This window comes from Dama dama, chromosome 27 (genome assembly GCF_033118175.1).
Source record: "Dama dama isolate Ldn47 chromosome 27, ASM3311817v1, whole genome shotgun sequence".
In the NCBI taxonomy this organism is placed as follows: domain Eukaryota; kingdom Metazoa; phylum Chordata; class Mammalia; order Artiodactyla; family Cervidae; genus Dama; species Dama dama.
The window spans coordinates 9186033-9204665 of NC_083707.1; the positions used below are offsets into that span (position 1 = coordinate 9186033).

At 46.2% G+C, this 18633-nt stretch overlaps 1 long non-coding RNA gene across 3 annotated transcripts in view; it reads right to left on the reverse strand.

Moving 5' to 3' along the window:
• Positions 1-1211: 1211 nt before the first annotated feature.
• LOC133047745 (uncharacterized) overlaps positions 1212-18633 on the reverse strand; it is a 64176-nt gene continuing 46754 nt past the window's right edge. For 2 of the 3 annotated variants that reach the window (XR_009690831.1, XR_009690832.1), the window contains 3 exons: positions 13546-13746; positions 1883-2332; positions 1212-1641 (listed from right to left, as the gene is read on the reverse strand). This is a non-coding gene — a long non-coding RNA (uncharacterized LOC133047745). The remainder of the gene's footprint in view (positions 1642-1882; positions 2333-13545; positions 13747-18633) is intronic. The other variant, XR_009690833.1, reaches the window with a different exon arrangement.

The following is an 18633-nucleotide window of genomic DNA, read 5'->3' on the forward strand; positions in this document are numbered from 1 at the left end:
ATTGGGGTAACTGGGGCTGGTTTGGGGGACACATTGTGTGATTCTGATGCATCCGTGTTGCCCAAGTTCCGCACTTACCTGAGACATTCGGATATTCATTCATCCACTGCTCTGGACAAAGAAATGGGCAAAAACAGAGAGATTCCCAGCCCTCACGGAGCTGTGTTAAATGAGCAAACAAATGTTTGAATATATGGTTATTTATGGTAAGAAGGGCTCGGAAAGAAAAGAGCAGTGTGGCCAGACTAGCAGTTTCCCTGGTGGCTCAGATGGCAAAGAATCTGCCTGCCATTCGGGAGACCCGGGTTTGAGCCCTGGGTCGGGAAGATCCCCTGGAGAAGGGAATGACCAGACAAGACCTCTCGGAGGAAAGTGACATTTGAGCAGAGGACCCGAGGACCATTTGGGTCATGAGTTGTGAATCAGTGTTTCGGGTCAAAGACGCCAAAGCCAGTGCAGACAGTCCACAGTGAGTGAAAAGGAAAGAAGTGCGGATGTATCCCAAGGGCAATGGGAAACCAGTTTGCACTTAAAGGCTAAAGAACCATTTTGGCTGCTATATACACAACGGATGGTCTGACGATTCAGCAAGAGTGAAAGGAGGGAGACCCAGGGATGGTTAGGCGTGCGTGTGGTATCCAGGGAGACCGCGTCTGAGATGGAGAAAAGGAAACGGGTTGCAGACATTTGGAGGGAGAGTCAGCCAGTCTTATCAGGGGATCAGACAGGGGCAGGGGGACAGTATTTCTCTTTACTCTGTGTGGACCTGTACGCTTAAGTCTCTACTGCTGAAACTTAATTGTTTCTACAGAGAAATACCAACCTTTCCTCTTAAAGAAAGAACGTGAAGTCGCTCAGTCATGTCCAGCTCTTTGCGACCCCATGGACTATAGCCTACCAGGCTCCTCCGTCCATGGGATTTTCTAGGCAAGAGTACTGGAGTGGGTTGCCATTTCCTTCTCCAGGAGATCTTCCCAAACCAGGGATTAAGCCTGTGTCTCCCTCATTGTAGGCAGATGCTTTACCACCTGAGACACCAGGAAAGCGTTTGCATTTCCTCTTAAAAGTAGAATTATTAAATTGTCACCACTTACACAAAGAAGAATCAAATAATCATGTATCCTTGATTGTTTTGATGTATGTATATAAAATAATACCAACAAAGTGCCACGGCTTTTTAATGGGAATGGAAGCAAAACTGCCTTCAGCCACATGCTTTTAAATTTAATAAAGAAAAAATGAAAAGGTGATTATTCCTTTGCCATTCTGATTTTATATCCATTGGTCAAAGTCTCTGTTGCTTTTTCTTCTCCTAGAAATAGTCATGGGAAATGGATATATTGAATCCAAAAATATTCATCCCCAAATCTATAAATTATAGTCAAATTTCATTTCTACTCTAAGGGAACATTTTCAACAATACGCAAGCACTGGGACAAGAGTGTCTGTGCCAGCCAGGCAACTGACAGGAGAAGAGATGGTCCTGTGGATGCATCTGATTCGAGAACAAGGACTAACATAAACTAAACAGGCAAAGCTTCACCCCAGATGAGTTCTGGACATGCTCATGAGATGGAGGTTACCGGGGCAAGTTGGTTTCCTTCTGGCGGAACTGGATGAGCCACGCCTGCGGGTAGAATCCTAAGGGAACATATTTCAAAAGACATTAGGTGCCAGGCGGAGACTGCCTCGGACTACAGGTGTGGGGGGCTGGGAGATATTTTTAAATTATAGGACATCATGCCAAAAAAGGCAGTTGACTGTAACAGCTGCAATTTTCCCGTAAAAGAGGAAAAGAGTTTAACACAAACAGACAAGTAGTTACTGGGCCAAATACCAGAGGTATGTCTAGATGCCCATGTTCAAGCGTGGCACAAATTACCTGGATCTGTTCCCGTGAGACTCTCTCCGGGAACTCCTCCCTGGCAGTGTCTCTTTTCCAAGGAGCAGCCCAAGGACTCTTCATGATTCTTACTGTTGTAGGAACAAATCAGGATGATGGTTGTGAAGTGAAAATGAAAGTCGCTCAGTCGTCTGACTCTTTTCCACCCCACGGGCTATATAGTCCATGGACTTCTCCAGGCCAGAATACTGGAGTGGGTAGCCTTTCCCTTCTCCAGGGGATCTTTCCAACCCAGGGGCCAAATCCAGGTCTCCTGCATTGCAGGCAGATTCTTTACCAGCTGAGTCACAAGGGAAGCCCAGGAATACTGGAGTGGGTAGCCTATCCCTTTTCCAGCGGATCTTTCTAGGACCCAGGAATCGAACTGTGGTCTCTTGCATTGCAGACAGATTCTTTACCAGCTGACCCACAAGGGAAGCTGAAAGGGCTCTGCAAAAATAAAAAGTGCAACACAATGCAAGATGATGTTATAATCTGTTATAATTTCCTTTCATGATTCATCTGTTACATTTTACCACAACTATAGGCTTCAAGTAGATAGAAGTATCATACAATTATACATTTTATATTGTGTAATAGGATTACATGGCTTATTGTGAGTACTCAATAACAAAATGAATGCTAAAATCTCCTTAAAAAAAAAAAATTTTTTTTTTTTTGCTCAGTCATGTCTGACTCTTTGTAACCCTGTGGATTATAGTCCCGCCAGACTCCTCTGTCCCTGGGAGTTTCCAGACAAGAATGCTGGAGTGGGTAGCCATTCCCTTCTCTAGGGGAATCTTCCTAACCCAAATATTGAACCCAGCTATCCTGCATTGCAGGCATTTTCTTTACCATCTGAACTACCAAAGAAGCCCCATACTTATTTTGATCTCATCCCAAGTCCTGAAATCTGATTTAGGACAGGATCAAGACATATGTATTTTCACAATTCTCTAGGTTCTGATGGGCACATCAGCTTCTGAATCTCTGCACTGTTTTAATAATATTAGGTAGAGTGAAGTGAAGTTGCTGTCATGTCTGACTCTTTGCGACCCCATGAACTGTAGCCTGCCAGGCTGCTCTGTCCATGGGATTTTCCAGGCAAGGTACTGGAGTGGGTTGCCATTAGGTAAGATTGTGGTAATAAATAAATGTAATTTATTTTCATGTACATATTTGAGATTTTTTTTAAAAAATAATCCTTATGGATTAACAAGGTAAGAAATGCAAATGTCTATCAATCAACACACATGCAGATGATGCAGATTAACTCAATTTTTTTTTTTTTAGGTTAACTCAATTTTATGTGGGGCTTTTTTAAGCAGTAGTTTCTCTGCTCTTCCTGCCGCTCACCGCAGTATCTGTCACTCTCAAACCTAGAAGTCCCCAGATGGCGTCTGTCTCGCAGGTGGTCAGGAGCAGACCCTGGCTGCCTCCATCACCCCGAGCTGCGTGAAACTCCTTGCTGCCATCGGTCCCCTCTTCCACTGGCACCAGGCGGAACCCCAGGGCGCCAGCACCATTGTGTGGGGTCCTTCCCGAGCCTAAGTCACTGCCTGCCTGGGGTCTCAGCAGCACCACTGGGGTCTCAGAGGACTGGGCCCCCGGTGCACACAGGCTGATGTTCGGTGCTATCTCATGACACGGGAAGTGCATGCACAGAACACGCCCCTCCAGGTCACGCTTCTCTGTCCGCTCCCCAAAGAGCTTCCTTGTGCTCCCAATGCCACCCCCAGGTTTTTAAAATTAGCTGTTTCTGTCTTTAGTCCCCAGACTTGAGGACCCCACCTGATGGAGGGTGTGTGCGGAAGAGACAGGAGAGGACCCAAGGTTAGTGGGATGAGAACCAGGGTTAAATGACCCCAGCAGCTCCAAGAGCAGTTCCCTCTTCTACGTACGAATCTGGGGTGTTTCCATCACACCAATTTTAGCTCTAATCTCCTCTCCCTTATTTTCTGGTGCTGCTCATCAGAAAGGCTGCTCCCCTGGGTCTGGCAGAAATGCTTGAATTCTAGCTGGACTACAGCTTAGGGGCAGGCTGGGACCTCCTAAAGCCATTCCCAGAGTCCTCCATTTGCAATGGGAGGAACATCTGGCAGACCAGCAGTAGTGTAAGGCAAATGGTGGCAAAGCCAGTTTTGTTGACAACTGAACATATCATATAGTCCACGTTTGCAGAGAGCTGTTCCAATATCTTTCACTCTTCATAAAAATATAATAATCAATAGTGGTACTCCTCCCCCTCCTTCCTTCACCCAAGTACAAGGCTGTTACAGAGTCAAAAAGTTCTGATCAGTCCTTGGAACACGAACCAGCCCCGACGCTGGTCCATCAAGCTAATGTGCCATTAAAACCTTGTTTGTCAAAGCTGATCTTTCCCAACGTGACTGCGCCCCGGCTCCTTGAATGCACCCACTTCAGACCTTGCTGGTCAAGCAAAGTGTCTGTCCTTGTCCCTGGCTGATGTACAACAAACTCCAGGATGACACTCCAACCATGCAGGATGAGGGGATCGGGGGTGTTTGGTGGGGGGAATCTCCAGCTGCAAGTGAGCAGCAGAAACACCCCTGACCTTGTAGATCAGAAACTCTTGAGAGTTTGGAATCAGGCTTAGCTGATGATACAATTAGCACTTCCTTGAGGGACAGGAGAGAGAACTTTATTTTGGTCTGGTAACTCATTCATCTGGCTATCAGTCAAGTAAGATGCAAACGTATGATTTCAAATAGCTTTCTTTTTTTCTTTCTATTCTTCCTTTTGAGATAATTTCAGCCTTACACAAAAGCTGCAAAAATAATACAAAGAATACCCACATAGCCCTCAAGGAGATTCCCAACTATTGACATGTGAATCACGTGGTCTCCATTATTCTCCCTGTCTCAAGCACAGTATGTTATTTTCTGAAAAGTTGGAAAGTGAGTGGTGGACATAAAGACCCCCTCCTCCCAAAACCTGCCTTATTAACCACATTGCAATTAACAAAAGCAGGAAATTGACACTGATATACTACCAGTATCTATCCTATAGATCTTACTACAATTTTGCCAATTGTATTACTAACGTCCTATGCCTCAAAAGAAAGAAAGAAAGAAACAGAATTTTAAGGCTTATCAAGTCACAGTTGCCCTGAGATTCAGGTAACTGGTAGCATAATAATTCTCAGGGTTCAGTACAGCATAGTCCTGGTCCTAAAACACTCCCTGATATTTAGACCCTGAAACCCGCTGCTGTCTTCTCAATTGAAGGGGAGGAAGTGACGACCCAGAATGTTGATCATGTGCCTTTTTCAAAACTGAAGTGTCGTTGCTGTACAGTATTACGTAAGTTACAGGCGAACAATACAGTGATACGCAATTTTTAAAGGATGTACTCCGTTCAGCGTTATTATAAAATAGTGCCTATATGCCCCCTGTTGTACTGTATATCCTTGTAGCTTATTTTATACGTCATGGTTTGAATCTCTTAACCCCCTATCTTCCCCTTCTCTGTCCCCACTGGTAACCAGCAGCCCTTTCTCTATATCGTGAGTCTGTCCTCTGTCATAGTCACTAGTTTGTGGTCCTTTTTAGGTGCTACATACAAGTGACGTCACACAGTGTCTGTCCTCCTCTGTCTGACCCACTTCACCCATCATAATGTCCTCCAAGTCCATCCACGTTGCTGCGAATGGCAAGATTTTACTCTAGTTTACATCTGAACAGTATTCCATTGTGTGGCTGTGTGTGTGTGTGTGTGTGTGTGTGTGCACGCGCGCGCACACATACACGTCATGGGGCTTCCCAGGTGGCTCAGTGGTAAAGAATCCTCCTGCCAATGCAGGAGACACAGGTTCGATCCCTGGGTGGGGAAGATCCCCTAGAGAAGGAAATGGCAAACCACTCCAGTATTCTTCCCTGGAGAATCCCATGGACAGAGAGCCTGACATACTACAGTCCATGGGATTGTAAACAGTCAGACCTGACTTAGCAACTAAGCGTGCACACATGCATGCATATCACACCTTCTTTATCATCATCTGCTGATGGACACTTAGGTGGATTCCACACGTTAGCAATTGTGAACACTGGGGTGCAAATATCTTTTCGAATTAGTGTCTTCTTAAATTTTTATTTATTTATTTAGGCTGCTTAGGCTCTTATTTGTGGCATATGGGATCTAATTCCCTGACCAGGTATTGAATGCAGTTCCCCTACATTGGAAACTCAGAGTCTTAGTCACTAGACCACCAGAGAAGTCCTCAAATTAGTGTCTTTTTTATTTCAGATATATACACAGGAGTAGAACTGCTGAATCCTATGGTAGTTCTAGGCTTCCCTAGTAGCTCAGCTGGTAAAGAATCCCCCTGTAATGCAGGAGACCCCAGTTCAATTCCTGGGTCAGGAAGATCCACTGAAGAAGGGAATGGCTACCCACTCCAGTATTCTGAGTCTTCTCTGGTGGCTCAGCTGGTAAGGAATCTGCCTGCAATGCAGGAGACCTGGGTTCAGTCCCTGGGTTGGAAAGATCCCCTGGAGAAGGGAAAGGCTCCCCACTCCAGTATTCTGTCCTGGAGAATTCTATGGACTGTACAGTCCACGGGGTCACAAAGAGTCAGACACGACTGAGCCACTTTCACTTCTCATGCTAATTCTAGTCCTAGTTTTAGAAACCTTCCTACCATTTTCCACAGTGACTACACCAATTTACCTTCTCACCAACAGTGTACAGGGTTCCCTTTTTCCCACATCCTCACCAACTTGTCGTTGAGTTCTCCTTGAGGACAGCCATTCTGACAGGTGGGAGGCGACAGCTCCTTGGGGTTTTGATTTGCATTTCCCTGACACTGTGATGCTGAGCATCCCGCCAGGTACCTGCTGGCCATCTGCATTTCCTCTTTGGAAAACTGCCTATCAGTTCTTCTGCTCATCTCGTAACTGGATTGTTTGTTTTTATGATGTTGAGTTGCAAGAGCTGCTCAGTATGTTGGCTATTAACCCCTATTGGCCACATCATTTGCAAATATCTTCTCCCATTCGGTCGGGGGTTCTCTTGTCTCGTTGATGGTTTCCTTTGCTGTGCAAAAGCTTTTAAGTTTAATTAGGCCCCACTTGTTTACTTTTGCTTTCATTTCTGTTGCCTTAGGAGACAGATCCAAAAATTATCACTACGATTTATGTCAAAGACAGCTCTGCCTATGTTCTCTTCTAAGACTTTTATGGTTTCAGATTTTACATCTAGGTCTTTAGTCCATTTTGAGTTTATCTCCTTTTATTTCTTCTTATCTTCTTTATTTCTTCTCTGTTTCTCTTCTGAGCAACTTAATTTAATTCCACAATTCCTTACTGACTGCCTGATATACCCAAGACACTATCTTTGGTTCAGGGGAATACAAAGTTTTTTAAGATGCAGTCTCAACACCCCATGAATCAAAATGTTATTAAACAAACAGTAGCTTAGTGTAAATAAAAAACAGTAGTAAAAAGTAGTAAAAAAAAAAAAAAAAACTAGTAAAAAACTGTATAGCACAGAGAACTATATTCAGTATCCTACTATAAGAATATCAATATATATATGTGTGTGTGTGTAACTGAATCATTTTGCCATCAGCAGAAATTAACACCACACTGTAAATCAACTATGCTTCAATTAAAAATTTAAAAATAAAAAAAAAGAATGGATACCACAGGGTTCTATTGTACAGCACAGAGTACTATCGTCTATAGCCTGTGAAAATTTATAATGGAAAAGAAAATGAAAATGAATGTATACATGTGTGTGTGTGTGTGTGTGTGTGTGTGTGTGTGTGTATAACTGAATCACTCTGCTGTGTGGCAGAAATTAACACAATGTTGTAAATCAACTATACTTCAATTTTTAAAAAAAGGGAGAGGGATAGAATAGATTATTGGGTCCCTACTGTTTGGTAGATGCCTTATCAAGTGATCATATGCATTAACATTTTTCACAAATATGGTGACATTGGCATGATTTTCCTTGTTTCATGGATGTGGAAATCGAGGCTCATAAAATCAAGAAATCTGCCTGGCAGGTCAATGCAGTGAGACTTAGAGATCTGTCTCCGAAGCCGTTCAGTTCAGTTGCTCATTCATGTCCAACTCTTTGCGACCCCATGGACTGCAGCACGCCAGGCTTCCCTGTCCATCAGCAACTCCCAGAGCTTACTCAGACTTGTGTCCATAGAGTCAGTGATGCCATCCAACCATCTCATCCTCTGTCGTCCCCTTCTCCTCCTGCCCTCAATCTTTCCCAGCATCAGGGTCTTTTCCAATGAGTCAGTTCTCCGAATCAGGTGGCCAAAGTATTGGAGCTTCAGCTTCAGCATCAGCCCTTCCAGTGATTATTCAGGACTGATTTCCGAAGCCCTTTTCTGCTCCTCGAAAATGAGGTAGTCTACGGCCATACCACCCTGAACACGCCAGATCTCATCTGATCTCAAAAGCTAAGCAGGGTCAGGCCTGGTTAGTACTTGGATGGGAAAATGAGGTAGAAGCAGATGGTGTGGAGCAGCGGGAGGGGGAGGGAGAGAGAAGGAATGAGAGAATGAAATCACTGGAGGGGAGGAAGCCTCCCGGGGCCTCAAGGACAGACTGCTGAGCAGAGAAGATTTTGAGGATAAAGATGAAAAAGCAATCCAGGCTGAGGCTTGAAATAGCTGTGGGCAGGGTCCCGCGCTGTGACGCAGCAAAATGACCAGACCAGGTTCTCCTGACAGAACAAAGGAAACCCAGTTTCTTAAAAGTTCGAGGCTGCCCTCGGGGCGTCCCAGGCACAGCTGAAGCTGGGAAGAGATAACTCACACCATTAGGCAGGGAGAGTTCTCCCCTGGAATCAGCAGTTGGAAAGCCTTCTTCTCACTGCGAAGCTCTTTCGGATTTCTTTCTGCAGGAGGAAGATTCGCCCATTTAAAGCTAAAGAGGGTGAGGCAAGGCCGGGAGCCCTTCTTTGATGTATCTCTGTCCCAGGGGGTCTAGTCTGCTAAGTGTGGACAGAAGCCCAGAGTCAGGACTTGCTGGCCTCCTGCCTGTTGGTCAAGCTACACATCGCAGTTGCTTGGGAAACGGTCTGGGTGGGGAAACCTCTCTATTTCTGATGTAAAGAGATGTTGTTTGTCTACATTTGCATCTTCTGAGGAATGGATGCTTCAGCAGGACACTGGATCCTGGACAAACATCGTTCTGATGACACTGTCACTGACTGCCAAAGCGCTGGAGTTAGAAGGAAACTTTGTTTATATTTACATGTCTAAAATAGACTGACTAAGTACTTTTATATTGTAAATATCGGGCTACCATCTACAGGGTCGAAAAGAGTTAGCCAGGACTGAAGCGACTTAGCATGTATGCACACATTCAAATTCTATTTCTGACCCAGATCAGCATGTCCTGAAAGATGCTCATTTCAAAGTTGGAAAAGTTATCCGGGCCTTGTTGCTCAGTTGTGTCCGACTGTTTGCAACCCCATGGTCTATAGCCCGCCAGACTCTGTCCATGGGATTCTCCGGGCAAGAGTCCCGGAGTGGGTAGCCATGCCCTCCTCCAGGGGATCTTCCAGACCCAGGGATCAAACCCGAATCTCTTACATCTCCTGCAGTGGCAGGCGGGTTCTTGACCACTAGCGCCGCCTGGGAAGCCCGAAAGAATGTATGGCTCAGATGTGAACACTGACAGCCCCCTCTGTGCGTCGCAGGCGCAGAGCTCAGAGACGTGTCATCACTCCCCACACACTCCTGCATCCTCATCTCACAAGGAGAGACTGAGACGGACTCCTATCGGTGTTTCCGGAATTAAATAAGTCAGTACACATGCAGCACTAGAAGCGTGAGCAGTAAATATTAGTTTAGCTAATCATGGGAGTGCATGATAAAGCCTATTGGGTATTTGATCTCTCAGTTTAAAAAAAAAAAAGCCACAATGAGAATCAACATCGAGGAGCTAAATGACCACAGTTTCATTTGACTTTCAGATCACTCACATACCTGCGGTACCGTCAAGATAAAGATTCTGAAGGAGGTGAAATATTACATCTATCTACTTCCCTCTGGCCATAAGCACACAGGTCAAACCTTCTGAGTCAGAATTCAGGAAATGGTCTAAATCTGTGAAGTGAAAGTCTCTCAGTCAGGTCTGACTCTTTGTGACCCCATGGACTGCCTGCCAGGCTCCTCTGTCTGTAAAATTCTCCAGGCCAGAATACTGGAGTGGGTAGCTGTTCCCTTTTCCCGGGGTCTTCCAGACCCAGGAATCTAACAGGGGTCTCCGGCATTGTAAGCAGATTCTTTACCGACCGAGCTACGAGGGAAGCCCAAAGTCACTCAGTCGTGTCCCACTCTTTGTGACCCCATGGACTATACAGCCCATGGAATTCTCCAGGCCAGAATACTGGAGTGGGTAGCTGTTCCCTTCTCTAGGGGATCTTCCCAACCCAGGAATCGAACCCAGATCTCCTGCATTGTGGGTGGATTCTTTACCAACTGAGCCACCAGGGAAGCCCAAATCTGTGAACTCAACCTGATTTGTAAGATGGTTGATTTGAATAAATTATTGAGATGCGTTCACACCTTGATTGTTAAACTGAGTGGCTTTTTTAAATTCAGTTTCACAATTATTCCTCATGGCACCTCCCATCAACTCCTTCTCGACATTTACTCAATACTGAATCCACATCCTTAGTCCTACCCAGTAGACTGAGATGACTGTTAACCTAAGGAACATCCTATAAGTCCCTTGGACAGCAAGGGGGTCAAACCAGTCAATCCTAAGGGAAATCAACCCCAAATATTCATTGGAAGGACTGATGCTGAAGCTTCAATACTTTGGCCACCTGATGTGAAGAGACGATTCACTGATGTGAAAAGACCCTGATGCTGGGAAAGACTGAGGGCAGAAGAAGCGGGTGACAGAGGATGAGATGGGTGGATGGCATCACCAACTTAATGGACATGAGTTTGAGCAAACTCTAGGAGACAGTCAATGGTAGGGAAGCCTGGGGTGCTGCAGTCCATGGGGGTCAAAGAGTCAGACATGACTTAGTGACTGAACAACAACAAGCATATTTTCATGATCATATTTCATTTTCATCATCTCAATATTTTCATGACCATTATCATATTTTCATAATCTCAATGCAGAATCATTCTGTGGTCATTGGACCAAAACCCAAAAAGCACCTACTCATTAGAGGAGAAAGGCATCCTTTTACAGCACGGATGCCATTTCGAGGTATTTGGTCCCCATCTGAATCCTTTATGGAAGCTCAGAGCTCCCCTGGTGGCTCAGACGGTAAAGAGCCCACCTGCCACGCAGGAGACCCAGGTTCGATCCCTGGGTCGGGAAGATCCCCTGGAGGAGGGAACAGCAACCCACTCCAGTGTTCTTGCCTGGAAAACTCCATGGACAGTCCATGGGGTAGCAAGAGTCAGATATGACTGAGCGACTAAACCACCACCACGGAAGTCAGAAACGCTCTTCCTGGGGCTTTCCTGCCTTCCAGTGAAAGCGGCTTGTTCCCTTGTTGAGGAACTAAGATCCCATATGCCTGACCCCCAAAACAGAAAGATAAAACAGAAGCGATATTGTAACAAATTCAATGTGTTTAGTCACTCCATGTTTCTGACTCTTTGAGACCCTATCAACTGTAGCCCACATTGAATTATTGACTAATTCAATGACTAATGATTCAATGATTTTTATGAAGTTTGAGTTAACAAAGAATGAAAGTAAAAGTGCTAGTTGTTCAGTCATGTCCAACTCTGTGACCCCATGGGCTGTAGCCCACCAGGTTCCTCTGTCCATGGGATTTTCCAGGCCAGAATACTGAAGTGGAGTGCCATTTCCTTCTCCAGGGCATCTTCCCGACTCAGGGATCAAACATGGGTCTCCCTCATTGCAGGCGGATTCTTCACTGTCTGAGCCACCAAATTCAATAAAGATTATAAAATCATCCACATCAAAAAAAAAAAAAAAAACCTTAAAAAAAAGAAAAAAAGAAATGCTTTTTTATTATTGGGCACTTCACGGAGACTTCTTGTCTTTGGTAACTGTGGGTCCTGAGAAATGTCTGGACCATCTCTTCCGTTAGGCGAACCGAGGAACACTTTAGCGGATTTGTTGGTTCATTCATTCATTCAGGCAGTGTTGGCTGAGCCAAGGCTTGGCCTGGAGCCCTGCAAGAAGATGCAGGAGGACTCGGCCTAATTCTTACGCACCACGGACTTCACAGGGTCGCAGGTGAGGCGGGAGTAGCGGCTGGCGAGAAGGACTCGGGTCCCAGGAGGGGCCCTGCCAGGCTGGCTCCACACACATCTGTGAAATGACAGCTCATCGTGGAGACTTCATAGCAGAAGACAGGATTCTGTCTTCCCGGGCAGGGGACCCTGCCTAAACCATCCACAACAGATGGTCGTAGACAGTGGACGGAGGTGGACGAGCAAAGAAAACATCCTCCTCCCTCTCACCACGGCCCCTCCCGCCTCGCACCCCAGAACCGCTCGGGGCGTTTCTGCAAAGAGGTCACTCCAGGGACGGGGAGGGTGCTTTCCTCTTGCCTGCATAGCAGGGACGCCTACTCTCTCCCCAGAAGAAACCTTGCCAGCCTCTTCTGAAAGCAAAGGAGGAAAAGATCTCTGCTGGCAAAGGAGGTTCATTTTCCAGCCAGGAAAGAAGAACTGGGAAAGAAGATGGGAGATTGTTCCTGACCCCCTCACCTAGGATCGGTGTTGGTTCCCAGTGAGAAAGAAGGCAGGGTTCACCGTCAGGTGGGGGCCTGGACACCTGGAATTGATTCCAGTGCTGAGAAGGGGAAAATGCCCTTTGTCTACATCTTAGTATCTTCCTCCATAACAAGATGATAACAAAACATTTACTTATGTCAGAAGGAAGCTGCCTAGAAAACTGGCTCAAGGCCTAGAAATATCCTCAAACCTACTCAAGTGTTTGTGAGCAGGGTGACCATGTCAAGAGCGGTGGAAAGTCGAAACCACCTGACCTAGCAGCAAAGCCATCATGAACTTTCTAGAGCTCTTCCAGCGATGCTGACCACCCTGGAAACTGAATCTGCAGTGCTTCAAAAAGAGGATGGGAGACAGGTCTTTAAAAAATGATACATTTTGCATTAGAAGGGGGTGGACAAATGCCAGTTTTTAATTCTCCCAAATGTAACATCAGAAAACCTCTGGGTGTCTGCTGCAGAGGACCTGTCACTAAATGGCATGTTCATGGCCAGAAAAAAAAAAAAAACTTCAAAGTGAGAAACAAGGACAAGTACTTCTATTAATACAAAAGGATATTGCTCCTTGCATTCTAGACACGCCATCGCGCTACGTGAATGAACTCGGTCAGTTAATCCTTCAGTCACGATCAGAGGTCAGTAGGATAATTATCCTTGCTTTCAGATAAGGCGGCTGAGCTCAGGGTTAATATAAACCATGATACTTTCGCCGGGACCATGAAGAGAGAGTAAGGCAGGCATAAACAGAAAGGAATCAGAAGATGACCACAAAGCAAGTAAACACCAATATCTGGGGTCACATGGCTTCACACCAGTGGAAACAAAGCCCACTTAAATGATTAAAACATCTTGCTTATCCAATAGAATATTTCTAAATAAATTAGCTCTTTCTTCTCATAGATGAATAGGGACATAAAAGAGACGAACGTCATTACCATTAGGAAAGGTTCTCGAGACGATCTTTTGATGCATGAACTTGGCGAGGTTACAGCCTCCAGTTATTCAACCAGACTCTCTCCCAGGAGTTGCTGTGAAGGAATTTTGTAGATGTGAATCAAGTCCACAGTCGGTTGACTTTAGTTAAGGGAGATGATCCTTGTTCATCCGGGGGAGCCGGATTCAGTCAGCAGGAAGACCTTGAAAGCAGAACAGAGGCTTCCCTGAAGAAGAGACTCTGTGTGGGGATAGGAGCTTCAGCCTCTTCTAGAATCCCCAGCTTACCCTGTGGATTTCAGACTTGACTAGTCAGCCCACGGTCACGTAACCGAACACCCCTCGCAGTAAAGCTCTTAAGACTTCTCCTGAACCCTGGCTGACACAGTTCTGAAAGTGTTCCTTGTTGTGAATGTACAAGAATGAATTAAGGCTTCCTGGGAGTTGGTGATGGACAGGGAGGCCTGGCGTGCTGCAGTCCATGGGGTCCCAAAGAGTCGGACACGACTGAGCGACTGAACCGAACTGAACTGAGGGCTTCCCTGGTGGCTCAGGGGTAAAGAATCCATCTGCTAAAGCAGGAGACACGGGTTTGACCCCTGATCCAGCAGATCCCACGTACCTAGGAGCATCACAGCTCCTAAGCCTGCGCTCTAGAGCCCGTGACCCACAGAGGAGGCACCGCAGGGGGACGCCCACACAGCAGGTCAGGAGGAGCCCCGCGCCACAACGAGGGAGAGAGCTGGGGCAGCCAAACACCCAGCATAGCCAAAAACACACAGTAAATACAGTTCTTTTAAAAAGAAGGAACTAGCAGTCGCCTATTGTATTCATACAGAAGCTGCAGAGTGTATGTTTAAGGGGGTTACAGTCTACCCTGCATTCTGGTTACTAATGAACTCACACTCTCAGAGATGGACTCGGAAAATCTCTCATGAAGCCAAAGTAAACATTAAGTTAAAATTCCATCTGAATTATTCTGAACAAATTCTGAATGGGTAGAGTCTTAACAAAGTTCCAGAGTGTTAAAAAAGAGAGACTTCTTCCCTCTGATTTAAAGAACATATTCACACACACACACATACACACATACACACACACACATCTATCAGAAAGTACTTCCCCTAGGGGAGTCTGGAGGAGAATGGATGCATGTTTAAGTATGACTGAGTCCCTTTGCTGTGTCCCAGAAACTATCACAAGATTGCTAATCATATATATTCCAATAGAAAATAAAAAGTTTAAATAAAAAAGGAGAGAAAGTACCTCCCTTACTCCACAGACACTTGCATCTATTCCAATAGCATGAATGGAATGCCAGTGACATCCTGAACACCTTTTAGCTTTGTGACCTTGGATAAATCACTCAACAACTGTCTCTCAAGTGGCTTATCTATAAAATACAGACAAAATACCGCCTGTCTCGCAGGACGATAATGACAATAAAGTGAGTTGATAGTTTGAAATGAGAAGGTCCGGCACACGGCACACATCATGTATTTGTGGGTTTGGGAAGCTGGCAAAAACTTCACAGAGGAGCTGGCACTAGAAAGAATGGACTTTTAATTAAGTGCAGAGCCCCAGGTACAATTTCAAATAATGGAGGAGACAGGTTTGAGCACAGCTTAGAGGCAGGAGTAAGGAGAGCCCATTGTTAAATCATCCTGCCCGCCCTGAAACTCCTCCCCCTAGAAACCCCAGGAGAGAATGAATGCCAGGCTACAGGCAAAACAAACCTAGATTCTATGTCTAAAACACCACTGCAAGACACTGTAAAAACTGCATGCTATGTATCTCAAAACGAGTTCATGTTAAACAAGCTTGGAAAGCAGTATTAACTCCAGACTAACAGGTTAGCCATCACTGACTCAATGGACATGCGTTTGAGCAGACTCTGGGAGATAGGAAAGGACAGGAAAGCCTGGCCTGCTGCAGTCCCTGGGGTTGCAAACATTCAGACACAACTCAGCAAATGAACAACAAAACAGCTTTCTTTAGAGCAGGATTCCCCGACAACTATAACCTACAAGTGTGCAGCCAACAGCTTCCCAGGTGGCTCGGTGGTAAAGAATCCACCTGCAATACAGGAGATGCAGGAGACACAGGTTCGATTCCTTGGGTTGGAAAGATCCCCTGGAGTAGGGAATGGCAACTCACCTCCAGTATTCTGGCCTGGAAAATCCCATGGAGCAAGGCGCCTGATCGGCTACTGATCATGAGGTTGAAAAAGAGTCAGATACGACTGAGGGACTGAGCGCACGCGCGTGCACACACACAGACACACGCACACACAGACACACATACACGCACAAGATACAGGCCCCTGCAGTCAACAGGGCGCCGTATGCAATAGCTCCCAGCATGGGGTGACAGACCCTCCTCCCTCCAGAGCATCTCCCAGGAAAACCGTTCTGGGATGCACACCGCTGCGAATGCAGCTGTATCACCTGGGTTTTCTGAATTCTGGCATCAGGGACCTCGCTGACCAGAGAGAGACACCGCCCCTCGCGGGCCCAGGCAGTTCTCAAAGACAGCGCCCGGACTCAGCATCCCTGCACAGACTGACCAAGTCAGGGCCCACAGGTCCCCCACCGACTCTGCGTGGCTCCCTGCCCTGGTCAGCCCGAGGTCAGCCTCTGCGCTCCAGAGCCCACCGAAACCATCACACGAGCCAGTCCAAAGTCTGCTTTCCCTGCCTTCCCTTCCCGAGGAAGCCACGGTCCAGGCTGCCGCCACGTTCTCCTGGCCCTTTCTGCTCCCGGACCCGCCCTGGGCTCCTCCAGGTGGCCCTGCGTGGCCCGGCTTGCCCCTCCTCTCCAGACCTGTAAGGAACAAACTGTGTTTTCTGTAGCTACTGCTGATCTGCTGGTTTCACCACGCCTGAATTATAATAAAACCTACATTTTAAAACATCCGTGTTGCCAGTGAAGGGCTTTTAGAGACTTCTAAGCATATTTATGTTTTAGAAGGGCTTCTCTGATGGCTCAGATGATAGAGAATCTGCCCTCAAGGCAGGAGACCCTAGTTCGATCCCTGGGATGGGAAGATTCCTTGGAGAAGGAAATGGCTACCCACTCCAATCTTCCCAGGGGACTCTGGTGGTAAAGAACCCACCTGCCAATGCAGGAGATGTAAGAGACTCCGGTTTGATCCCCGAGTTGGGAAGATCTCCTGGAGAAGGAAATGGCAACCCACTCCAGCATTCCTGCCCGGGAAATCCCAGGGACAGAGGAGCCGAGTGGTCTACAGTCCATGGGGTCACAAAGAGTAGGACACAAGTGAGCACACACCCACTCCAGCATCCTTGCCTGGAGAAACCCATGGACAGAGGCGCCTGGTGGGCTATAGTTCACGGTTTCACAAAAGAGTCAGACATTACTTAGAGGCTAAGCAACAACGAATAAGTGAATTACATTGCAGAGTCACAGACAACTGAGCAACTAAGACACACACATATTTTAGAAGTATTCGTCTTAACCATCATCTCCATGTGCTGTGCGTAGTCAGCCGTGTCGACTCTTTGCGACCCCATGGACTGAAGCCTGCCAGCCTCCTCTGTCCGTGGGGATTCTCCAAGCAGGAATACTGGAGTGGGTTGCCATGCCCTCCTCGAAGGGATCTTCCTAACCCAGGGATTGAACTCAGGTCTCCTGAATTTCAGGTGGATTCTTTACTGCCTGAGCCACCAGGGAAGCCCATCTTAGCCATCTTAACCATCACCTCTATACCACATTCCAAATTCCCGGAGCATCCTTACAGCGTCAGGAAGCCCAAAACTAACCTGAACGCCTCACCAAGGGACGCAGAGGGGTTCAAGGGGCCTGAACCCCCACCTATCTCAAAGTCCTAATATACTTGCTGAGTCTTTGCGAGCTCAGAGCATCTCAAGGAAGTCCATCTCTTTACCCCAACCTGGATACCTAGCAATATGGACCACATCACAGTTTCAGGAAAGGTGATGACAAGTCGGTCAGCTGCAGATTTTTCACAGTATTCAGAGAATTCTAGATGTCTTTGGCAATTGAAGGGCTTCCCTGGTGGTTCAGACGGAAAAGTATCTGCCTGCAATGCAGGAGACCCAGGTTCTATTCTGGATCAGGAAGATCCCCTGAGGAAGGGAATGACAACCCACTCCAGAATTCTTGCCTGGGAAATTCCATGGACAGAGAAGCCTGGAGGGCTACAGTCCATAAGTCACAAAGAGTCAGACACGACTGAGCGACAAATACACACACACTTGGCAATAGAGATCTGGGATTCACTTAAACTTTTTCATTGGAGGCACACAAGAATTGGGAAACTGGTCCTTGTTTCTAGACACTTTGACCTCATCTTTTTTTTCATCTGTGATATTAAAGGAGTTAAATCAGTTACCTTATAGAGTGACTCCCAGCTCTGAAATTCTGTGGTTCTCAATTACTCCCCAGAGCTACTAATTCCAGATAATTTTATAATCCTCTATAACAGCTTTAAATCACAAATGATATTGGTACAAAAATCTTCTACCTCTATATGTTTTTTTTTTCTTTTCTACACTATGCCAGTTCTCCAGAGTACACTTTTGTTAATTACGAGGGCCCTTACTATTTATCGTGAGCCAAATAAAATAAATATTTGACTCTGGCAAAGGAAATGTATTTTTTTTTTTCCTAGCATGATGCCAACCTTCATTCCATACCGTGCCCCATCACTGAGTCAACAGTGAGCTTTATCTGCACTTGGAAAAGACATTAGGGAATGAATGAGTCATGGCCCCACCAGAGCCCTTTGAGGTCAAGTGGACACTGGCTGCAGCCCCTCCCCCCAAGGGAGCCCTTGGCAGGACCCTGAATGGGAACTGCAGTGACCTTTGCTTGAAGGTAAGGAAATGAATCACAGGGCTTGATCAAGACTTACTAGTTCAGTCTCCACGTGAAGGATAAAACTGATGGCTGCCTAATGAGAAAATTGGAGCAAAGCGCAGAAGACAGAAATAACGAGCCTCATATCTTCGGAAGGGAGAATGTTCCAACTTGATGGAAGCTGCTTTGCTGGACTGCTTTCACCTCAGGTGGAACGTCAGGACCATAAGTCAAAAGTCAGATTTGAAA